This window comes from Anarrhichthys ocellatus, unplaced genomic scaffold (assembly GCF_004355925.1).
Source record: "Anarrhichthys ocellatus isolate YVR2014 unplaced genomic scaffold, GSC_Weel_1.0 scaffold122, whole genome shotgun sequence".
Classification (NCBI taxonomy): Eukaryota; Metazoa; Chordata; class Actinopteri; order Perciformes; family Anarhichadidae; genus Anarrhichthys; species Anarrhichthys ocellatus.
Genome location: NW_022280152.1, coordinates 556461 through 566142, shown reverse-complemented (window position 1 = coordinate 566142; position 9682 = coordinate 556461).

Below are 9682 nucleotides of genomic sequence, written 5' to 3'. Positions count from 1 at the left end.
TATATATATATATATATATATATATATATATATATATATATATATATCACACACTAGTTGTGTATGTTGGACTTTACTTTATGTACTTTTGAGTGAAGTGACTCAAAGCACAGCAAGATAAGTTATGAGCTTGTATCAAGTCTGTGCACAATGTATTTACATATCCTGAAGAAAAGTTAATAAAATGTTTAATTGTTTTATATTTGGCCTTCTTTTTGGCCAAAGGTGGTGTCTGCATACTGATGGGTACCTTATGGTCCCGGGCTGTTTATCACAGGTGGTAACCTCTGAGGCCTGACCACATCCCATTCCAACACCTTCGGGATGAACCGGAGCGCCGACTGTGAGGCGGGGACAGCAGATAGATGCCCATGAATCACGTGTTCAACTGTCATCTATAATGTTCAGATACGGAGATCATGATTGGATGATCAGCTCTACTTTTGACTTGTATCAGTCTACAGCTGTATTAGGCTGAGCATATTAGCATATTACATTTTAAAAACTCTCTCACACACACACACACACACACACTCTGTCCTCAGCTGACCAGTGACTGCTAATATATGAGTCTGTGGGGGTGGGGGTGTAGTCAGGGCTGTCAGATCCTGTCCTGTGTGCCAAAACAAACACACCCATCACCAGGAGGTTGCAGCCAGTCGGGGAAAATGTGCAGTTTGACTGACGAGAGCAAACAGTCAGCCGACCCTGCGGCTTCCCGTCTCTCTGGGAGTCTCTGCCGTATATATTACCTCTCTGTTCGGTGACTTCATCGCCCTGTTCTGGTGGAAATAAGTGTAACAACATCCATTTACTCTCACACGACTTCTACTTTAAATCTGATACTGTTCATGAATATCTATGTGCAACCCAACTGATCCATCCCGTCAAGCATTTATTTTTCTATTTGCACCTTATTGTTATCTTAGACTTTTTATATTCACTCTTCCCACTTTGTATTGCAACTGCTGCGCAGCAATTCCCCTCAGATATACAACGTTTTATTTCATCTTATCATATCTTAAATCTAAAGTATGTGTTTGAGAAAAACATTTTTTATTTAAGGAGATAATAAGTCAGTGACAGGTAACGCACAATCGCTCCATATCCTCATTCTCAGTCCGAATCATAATGCCATAAGATACTCTGTTACTGTTAGGACTGTACGAGTGTTCTTCCTCTCGGTAAAGACGCTCTGATCAGCAGCTCATTTCTATGCAACATTCATAAAGGGCTTTGTGTTGAACATTTGTGGTTGGATTGTGTGCATGTGAGCGGGATGAGAGGCTGAACCAGCTGAACACATTTACAGGTAGATTTGGGATTCATAAAAGGAAATAGCTCACTGGCAGGCGTACGTAAGGTTTTATAAATCAGAATATTTTTTGGCATATTCCTCCTTTGAACATACGCAAACATTCAGTGTGGATCCTATGCACTGTTTTTTAAACGAGACCCCTGCTCTCTACTGACTACACTCTTCTAGTTACTGAGAAATAAGTTCTTATTTCTGCTTTCTCCACCAAAACATTTAGCCTAATAAATAACTTCCAGTGTTCAAAAGAGATGATCATATTCTGGGTTATAAAATAATGATTTCACGATCAGAATATCAATAAGTACAGACTGAAATAATATAAATGCATTCTCCCAGTAGAAATGGACACAGTACACCTTATAAATACAGAACGCAGGTAGTTCTTCATGTTCATGTGTTTGTTAGATTGCTACCTGCATGTTGACGTGTCTGCACATAGTATGTGCAGGAGTGAATATACTGGAGTGTCTGTGAGTAAAATCGCTGCAGTGAACATGACGATTCTCAGTTTCATGTGATTAAACACTAATGAAAACATGCCAATAAATCACTGGGCCTTAAATAACTGCCTAAGAGTTTTGTCTGTTACCATATCGTTCCCGAGGTCAGCAAACTGCATGTCCTGATATGAACCATAAGTGTAAGTTGTCCCGTCGTAACAGGTGCAACAAAACCAACAAACAAGTGAGTGGAGGAGATGTCAATCAAACAACGAACCCACACAAGGCCCGACAAGGCAGATCAGGTTAAATCAGCACCACCAGGTGTAGCACGGCTGTGCAGGAACTCGAAGGCGCTGCTCCTCTTTGCCTCCAGCTCTGCAGAAACACGTCGAGACATGTTCAGCGAAAACCAACAGCACGATGCCATGCAGTTTTTTTTAGCAGCCCAGTTCAGCGGCCTTGTTTTGGCGAGTGCGAAGGCGATTCCAGTTTTGATTTCCATTCCAAAATTGAAAGAGTGCCCGGATCTGGATCAGATAGTTCACAATCAAGAGTTCAAGGACAGATCAGATTGGAAGGTGATATGGATCATCTGGAATTCCTGCTATCGATTACGATCTCGCCTGCAAAAGAGATGCATGTAATGTCCACAAAACACACGATAGGAAAGAGACACATCAAGCCTGAAAAAACCCAGATTAATGCAGACATAGCTGCCCCTCAGAACACATGCACCTGAACTAAAACACATGCACTGTGTATGGTTTTATCTGAAGTAAAGGTTGTTGTTGGCAGCCAAGAAGAAACAAGGCTGTAGCGGCCAAAGACACCACAAGGAAAGATTCATTATGATAATGAGTCGGCCTTTAATGTCAGGTTGCGCCCCGGGCCGATACTGCACAGTTATAATTGATGAACACTGCATCAGCACTCTCTGAGCCTCCTAAATGGTATAAGTGTGATTCCCTCACGCTGGAATTTATTTCTGTTCTCTGTTCACACTGGACTCCAATATTGTGACATTTTGGCGTCATGTTGGCATTTAGCTGTGTGCTTCTGCTGACGGAGATTAAAAGCTCAGATTGCTCTTCAGGGTTTTTTGCTGAACACGCAGAGAAGCGTGTATGAACCTGGAAGGAACACAAGAGAATGCAGGAAAACTCTTGAAAAGATCCCTCCCTCCAAAAACTCTCTGACTGTCTGAGGCCGTCATGTTTCACGAGATATCCGAGGCAATTTCAGACGTTGTTGCAACTTTAAACTGGTAAAAATAACAAAAGCAGTTTGACATTTTGAGAGATATACTTTCTTGGCGAGAATTAGATGAGAAGATTGATACCACTCTCATTGTTGTGTGCCAAACATGAAGGAAGAGCCAGAGAATGGTTAGCCTAGCTTAGCATAGAGACTGAAAGCAGGGGGAAACAGCTAGCCTGTCTGAAGGTAAGAGAATCTGCCCATCAGCAGCTCTAAAGCTCACTCATTAACACATTGAAGGAGCTGTATTTAACATTCTGAACACTAATATAGCAGCAAAAAACTATTAATTAAAAATATGTAATGTCCGCCGCTGTTCTGCACTGCTCTCATACGGCGGTTACAGTTGATAACAGCGTCCAAACTGACATCGTCGTCATGGAGGCCTATAGTACCCCCCCTCCAGTTCCCCCTCAGGTAAACACTGTTAGCACTTTTTCCGTAGTTTGCAGTGTTAGCGCTGTTAGCATCGTTGGCTATGAGCCGTTCGACATGTTGCGATCAAAATGCTCCGTATCTCGGATCCTGTGCCTTTAATTCGTACAAAAAGTGTGATTCTCCGTAACACCACAACTTGTCTTCTTTAAACGTCCATTTTTGTATTTTTCTGTATTCACGTTCACTCACTCTTTCATGGCCTTCCCTCTGGTGCCACATTTAGGGCAAACTTTGTACTTCTTGTCTCACTGGTGGTAAAACTGGTAACTTAGCAAAGTTTTTCATTCCTCCAGTTCCTCCCTCTTGTTTAAAGAACATGAAAAAGTACTAAACTCTTAACCCTGAATGCAATAAAAGCTTAAAATTACCAGAATAACAGAATAAATCTCTCACTTTTCCTATAATTGTGCAATTAATGCCATTTATTCGACCTAAACGTTGATCATTTCTGTAAGCGCAGACTGAAGAGCATTAAGGGCTTCACTTTGTTCAGTAGTTTTAATATGTTGTAATATAAAATGTAAGGGCGTGTATGTAATAAATGTGAAGCAACGCTGCTGCTGCCAACCCCTGAGCTCGTCTCAAAGTACTCTCTGTTCTGCAGGACGTGAACGTGTTCTCCGTGAAATGAGACGAAGCCGAAATAAAGGGTTTGTTTTATGTGCTGAGAGCTGAAAGCACTTTTTACTGCACCGCCTGCAGTCCCAGTGCTGCCTCCGTGTGTGTGTGTGTGTGTGTGTGTGTGTGTGTGTGTGCGTGTGTGTCAGAACACTGTGTTCGAGCTGCAGTTTACACGTCACCAAACTGTCTGCAGCTGCTGCTTTGACTCAGAGTTTCATCCTGTTTCTACCCAGAAAACGTGTTGAACTCCACACTGTCTGACAGGATCATTTATACTTTCCATCATTCTTCCAGCTCTTCATTGAACCTTTAAGATGTTTATACTGAGTGAAACGTACAAACTGAAGGCTCCATGTCTTTTTATGGCTGCACTTTTCCCTCAGACGTCTTTGTGCATCATTTTAAACACATTTTTAGAACCTAACCTATTCAGTATCAGACTCCACCATTAGGTCTCCTCTAGAGTTTGAAATAAAGTTACATAAAGAGTTTGTAATGTGTGGTTTAATAATGGACTGCTCATTATGATTTTAAACAAAAACCCAGAAGCTTTGCCTGGTCTGGTGTCACCAGTAGGTGTCTGATGCTTCTAATCTTAGCCAAGGTTACATCGATACTACTAACTATCAGACACGTCACTCATAAGGTCTTTAAGGTAAATGCCTCAACTGAACTTTAAGTAAAGGAAGGGAGACCACAGACTGTTTATAAGAAGTGGACGTAGTAACTGTGACGTCACCCATGGGTTTGTGGACTGATGTTTTGAAGCCTTGAGTTTGTCATTTGGGCCGTTGCTATCTTGACTTTTGGCAGCCGCCATCTTGGGTTTATGCAACCGAAAGTGATACGAGAGGACGGAGCTATGAACAACCAAACACCGAATACGACATTTTCAGACGACCAAAAATATTACAATTAACTTTCATGAAGTGAAAACACACAGTGAAAGGGTTAAAGTTCGAAAGACTAAAACACGGATAACTCCCACACCGTGGTAGAGACCTGTCAATCACTGTGTAGCCCCGCCCTAAAGCATCCCCTGCTTTATGGTCTGTGTGACTCTAAATGGACCATAATGTACTAAATGAACATCATGCCGTATTGAAGAAGACTTGAAACTAGAGATTGAGACCATAAACTCATGTTTACAATGTTTACTGAGGTAATAAATCAAGACAGAAGTAGAGTCATTTTCTCATAGACTTCTATACAACCAGAGGAGTCGCCCCCTGGTGGACATTAGAGAAAATGCAGCTTGAAGACACAGTGGCCACTGTTCATGTAAAAGTTATATATGCGTTTAGTGTCCACTTGCTATCTAAACCACATATGCTTACTGCATCTGTGGACGATACAGAACCGAACCACACGCAGCGATAACACGCTCTGTCCTCACCCGTACAGATTTTGTCTGACCTCATATTTATTTTCGGACGCCCACTGCGGACGACAGCGTGTCCTTTACAAATCCCTACAAACCTGGACCGAAGGCAGTGAGCTCATCTGCTGTGCTCTGTGTCGGTGTAATTACAGCCTGAAACCCTCCATCGTGGTTTCGTCTCTGTGTGGCGGCGCAGACATTCTGTTTTTCAGGAACGTCTAAATCACAGACTTCCCTCGAACGCACAAACAGTTCGCTCTGTCACGTTTTAGACATCCAGTGAAGATACGCATATTACAAGCAAACAATACTTCTTCAGTACTGTATTAATACATACTACACTGATTATCTGATTATTTTTTTAAGTAAATTAACAGGTATACTATACGTTTAAATTATTTATTTTAATTAAATGCAGGCAAATATAATTTCAGTTGCCTTTTAGTTGATGGTTTACTAACATTGTCGTGTGACGTCAGACGAGATGAGTTTATAACTCTGACTTTGATCGGCGCTCCATTTGACTTTTTCCAGAGTTTCTAGTTGTCTGGAATGCAGATTTTTTAAAAACACATCTGAGGATCATTTCAATTGAAGTTTCTGTGATTTATTGTCACGGAAATCCTCTAAATGTGTCTTTCTGTGTGGGTCTGTTGGCCGTCATTGTGCGGCTGGAAAAACATCCGATAATGGAGAAGAAACAACTCAACAAACTTCAACTTCAATTAAGAATTTCCCCTGAAATGTATTGTGACTTCTTTAACTGAAACAGTTGAGCTCTCACAGCCAGAAGTGGTCGGCCAGTCAACATGTTAACAGTTAAGCTCACTTCGGCTACTTCATGTTGGTCATGTGACCTTTAACTTGTCCCTCGAGACCTCGGCCATTAAAAAAACAACAACAAAAACAACATTTTAGCTTCTGTGGCAGCCAATAATAACTTTTATATGGCTCTTATGATTCCTCTCCATATTTATAGATTCATCCTTGAGGGCGCTGTGAAGTTTAGTATTTCTAATTTAACTCTATTCTGTCTGGTCGTCCAATGAGAGGCCGCTGCACAACAAACATGTCATTTACACCTCGAAGAATGTTCATACGAGCAAAATAAAATAAAAATAAATCCCCTTAAAATAAGACCCACAATTGCTTTTGGGTGCGTGTTTCTGCTGATGAGCGTCGAGGAGGAGGAGGAGGAGGAGGAAGAGGCCCAGTTTAACTGAAGGCAAAACATCTATCAAAGTGAAAAGGCTCCCAGTAGTAATCATTTTAAGAGCCGCTGGGACTTTATAGAGGAAATAGTGGTTAAAAAAGTGGCTTTGATGTTTGCTATGGGTTTAATTAATCTTACCTTGAGGGTTTACTGCGCTCTAAACATACAGGTGATCCTGCAGAGCAGAGAGGGAGGAACTAAATTAAAGTTAAATTAAAGTGAAAATGTCACAGAAAAAACTGTTTTTAAGATGATCTATCCAAACATTCATCCTGCTGTATCACGAATCTCCAGTGAATGAGATAAGAAGCACATTTAACTTGTAGTCTATCATCATCTGTGACACTGGGACACAAAGAGTCGACTCAACACGTTAACAGTGAATGAACTCTGGTCACTGTGCAGCTGTGACCAACTGATATCAAACTATACATTTCCAGCTGAATCGAGCTGCTTACTGCCTTATTTTCTACACGTCTGACAATTATCATGCAGTCTTGATAGTCGTTAGTCAGATTATTGTTGGGTGCATTCCCTTAAACGTTCCAGGAGGAACAAAGAGCACATGCAGACTTGAACATAAGAGACATGAAACTGTGATATTCTTTTGGTAGCTGTTGAGAGGAACCATAAGCAGGATAGAAAGCAGTTTATAAGCCCACAAAGGGAGCAGACAGGAAAGCTACAAGCATGTGGTTAATTAGGGGGAATAAGGGGCAGGTGTGCAGACAGGTACGGAGGAAGAGGAGGAGGAGGAAGAGGAGGAAGAGGAGGAGGAGCTGGGGACAACTGGACAGACTAGAGCACTATGGAAAATTTGCCTTTTTCACACAAGATATTTTGACATGTCTCAGCAGCAGAAGGTGGATGTATGTGATAAATGGCTGAATTCTATTCAGTTTCAGGGTCCTGGTGTTTTATTGGCTGACTGGGACACTTTAATGGAAACAGCATTCATTAATGTTATTAGTAACACGTGCATACTATGACAAGTTACAATCCTCTGTTGTGAAAAAGACTTTCCTGATCTAATTACAACCAAACATAGATTATAATAGTGTCCACACCAGTGAATAAGTCCATTTCTAAATGATTCTACTTCCCGATACTTGTCGGGATCACGAATCTCGTTAAAATAAGGATGTTTGTTGTGCACATCAGTTAAGTAGTCAACGTAAATAAGTGAAGGTTGACGTGTGGCTTCACACAGAACACAAACATTGGTCTCCTGGGTGAAAGTCCTGTGTTTGTTTGACCCGTCCAACCAGCCCGTCTTCCTCCCTGCATGGACTTTCTCGCTCTTTACACTACGTCACGTGACTTCCAAAGCACTGTGTCGTGATGATCCGTTGCCACGGCGTGAAATGACGCATGAAAAGCATGAAGCGTAGTGATGATGTGCGAAATTACTTTGGCATTTATGTCATTCATACGTCATTTGGTGAGACCAAACATGAAATACAGTAACACTTATAATATAAAGATGTAAAACCAACCCGAAATCGCCGAACTCGAGGCTTCAAAACATCAGTCCACAAACCAATGGATGACGTCACGACGACTACGTCCGCTTCCTAAATACAGACTATGGCTAAAACCACAGCTCACATAGAAATACAAAGTGTCATGGCACAGCCAAACAATGTGCTACATCATGCTGACCATCGTCATCACCACCCGCACAGAGTTGGAAGAAAGACTTATCATTTAAATGGCATTAAAAGGTATTCCCAAAAATCAGTTCTGTGCAGCCAGAGATAAAGTCTAAGAACCCAAACACATCAGGTCTTTCTTCTTCTTTCTATTCCTTTTTGAGTGCATGATGTGGCACAGAGAACATATTTTATATAACTTTAATTATGTTGCTTTAAGTCTCTGTGAGCACACACGTGAAATGACTTCATGATATTCTGGTCTGTCACATCTCAACGTGGTTAAAACCTGCAGATGGATGATTCAGCGGCAATTGAGAAAAACATAATTGTGGCTCCTCACCTCTGTGAGACATGTTGAGTCAAACACAGAGAGACAACTGCCACGTATACAGAGAGAGAGAGAGAGAGAGAGAGAGAGAGAGGGAGAGAGAGGGGGAGAGAAGGAGAGAAGGGGGAGAGGAGGGGAGAGGGAACAGTCTGGGTGTGAGAGGAGGGAGAGGGGGAAATAAAAGACTGGAGGAAAAAGAGGGTGAATGTGGGAGGAGGAAAAGAGAGTCTCACGGTATAACGACACCTCCTCCCCCTCTCCTCCTCCTCTTCCTCCTCCTCTCCTCATCGTCGGCTGGACTGTGGCTTCCAGGCAGAATGGAAAATGCCACGTTGCATTGCAGGTTTTTCTTTTTTTTTCCACCTCTCCCTCCCTCCCTCCCTCCCTCCCTCCCATCCAGCTGTTACTCACATCAGCCCATGTGGGAACAGACAGGAGCAATCCTTCAGCCCCCGTCTGCATAGAGGAGCGTGAGGGAGTGCGTTTGGAGCTCGGCTGCTTCTGTCTGTCGGTGTGACGGCAGGTGTTTGGATCATAAATCTGCAGTGATGAGGTGAATGTTCCAGAGGACTGAATGTTTTCACCGAAGCTTCAGAGCTTTGATGTGTTGATGAGTTACATGATAGAAATTCAAGACTTCATGCATCATGTCCAGGAAATATAAAACCACTGTTTTAAATTCCACTGACACGTTAAATACCTGCTGTCTTTAGAGAAACCTTCTGCTATGTTACATACAGCTTTACATAGCAGTGTATTCATGGTTTAAGTAAACTTAAAGTTACAGTGAGGAACCTTTAACTGGTTCTCAGTTAAACCCTGATCCTCTATATGACCTTCATCAGTAAAGAGACCATCAGAGAGAAGATGGTCTATTTCTATAGAGTTATTCTTAATGCTCGTCATCAGTGTGACCAGATCAGATTCAGCACAAAATCAGACAAAATAACGCAGGTTCACCAGAAACTCCTTTAGCTCAGACTCCAGCAGAGACCGGTCCACCGTGGACAGACCCAGATCCTCTAGCA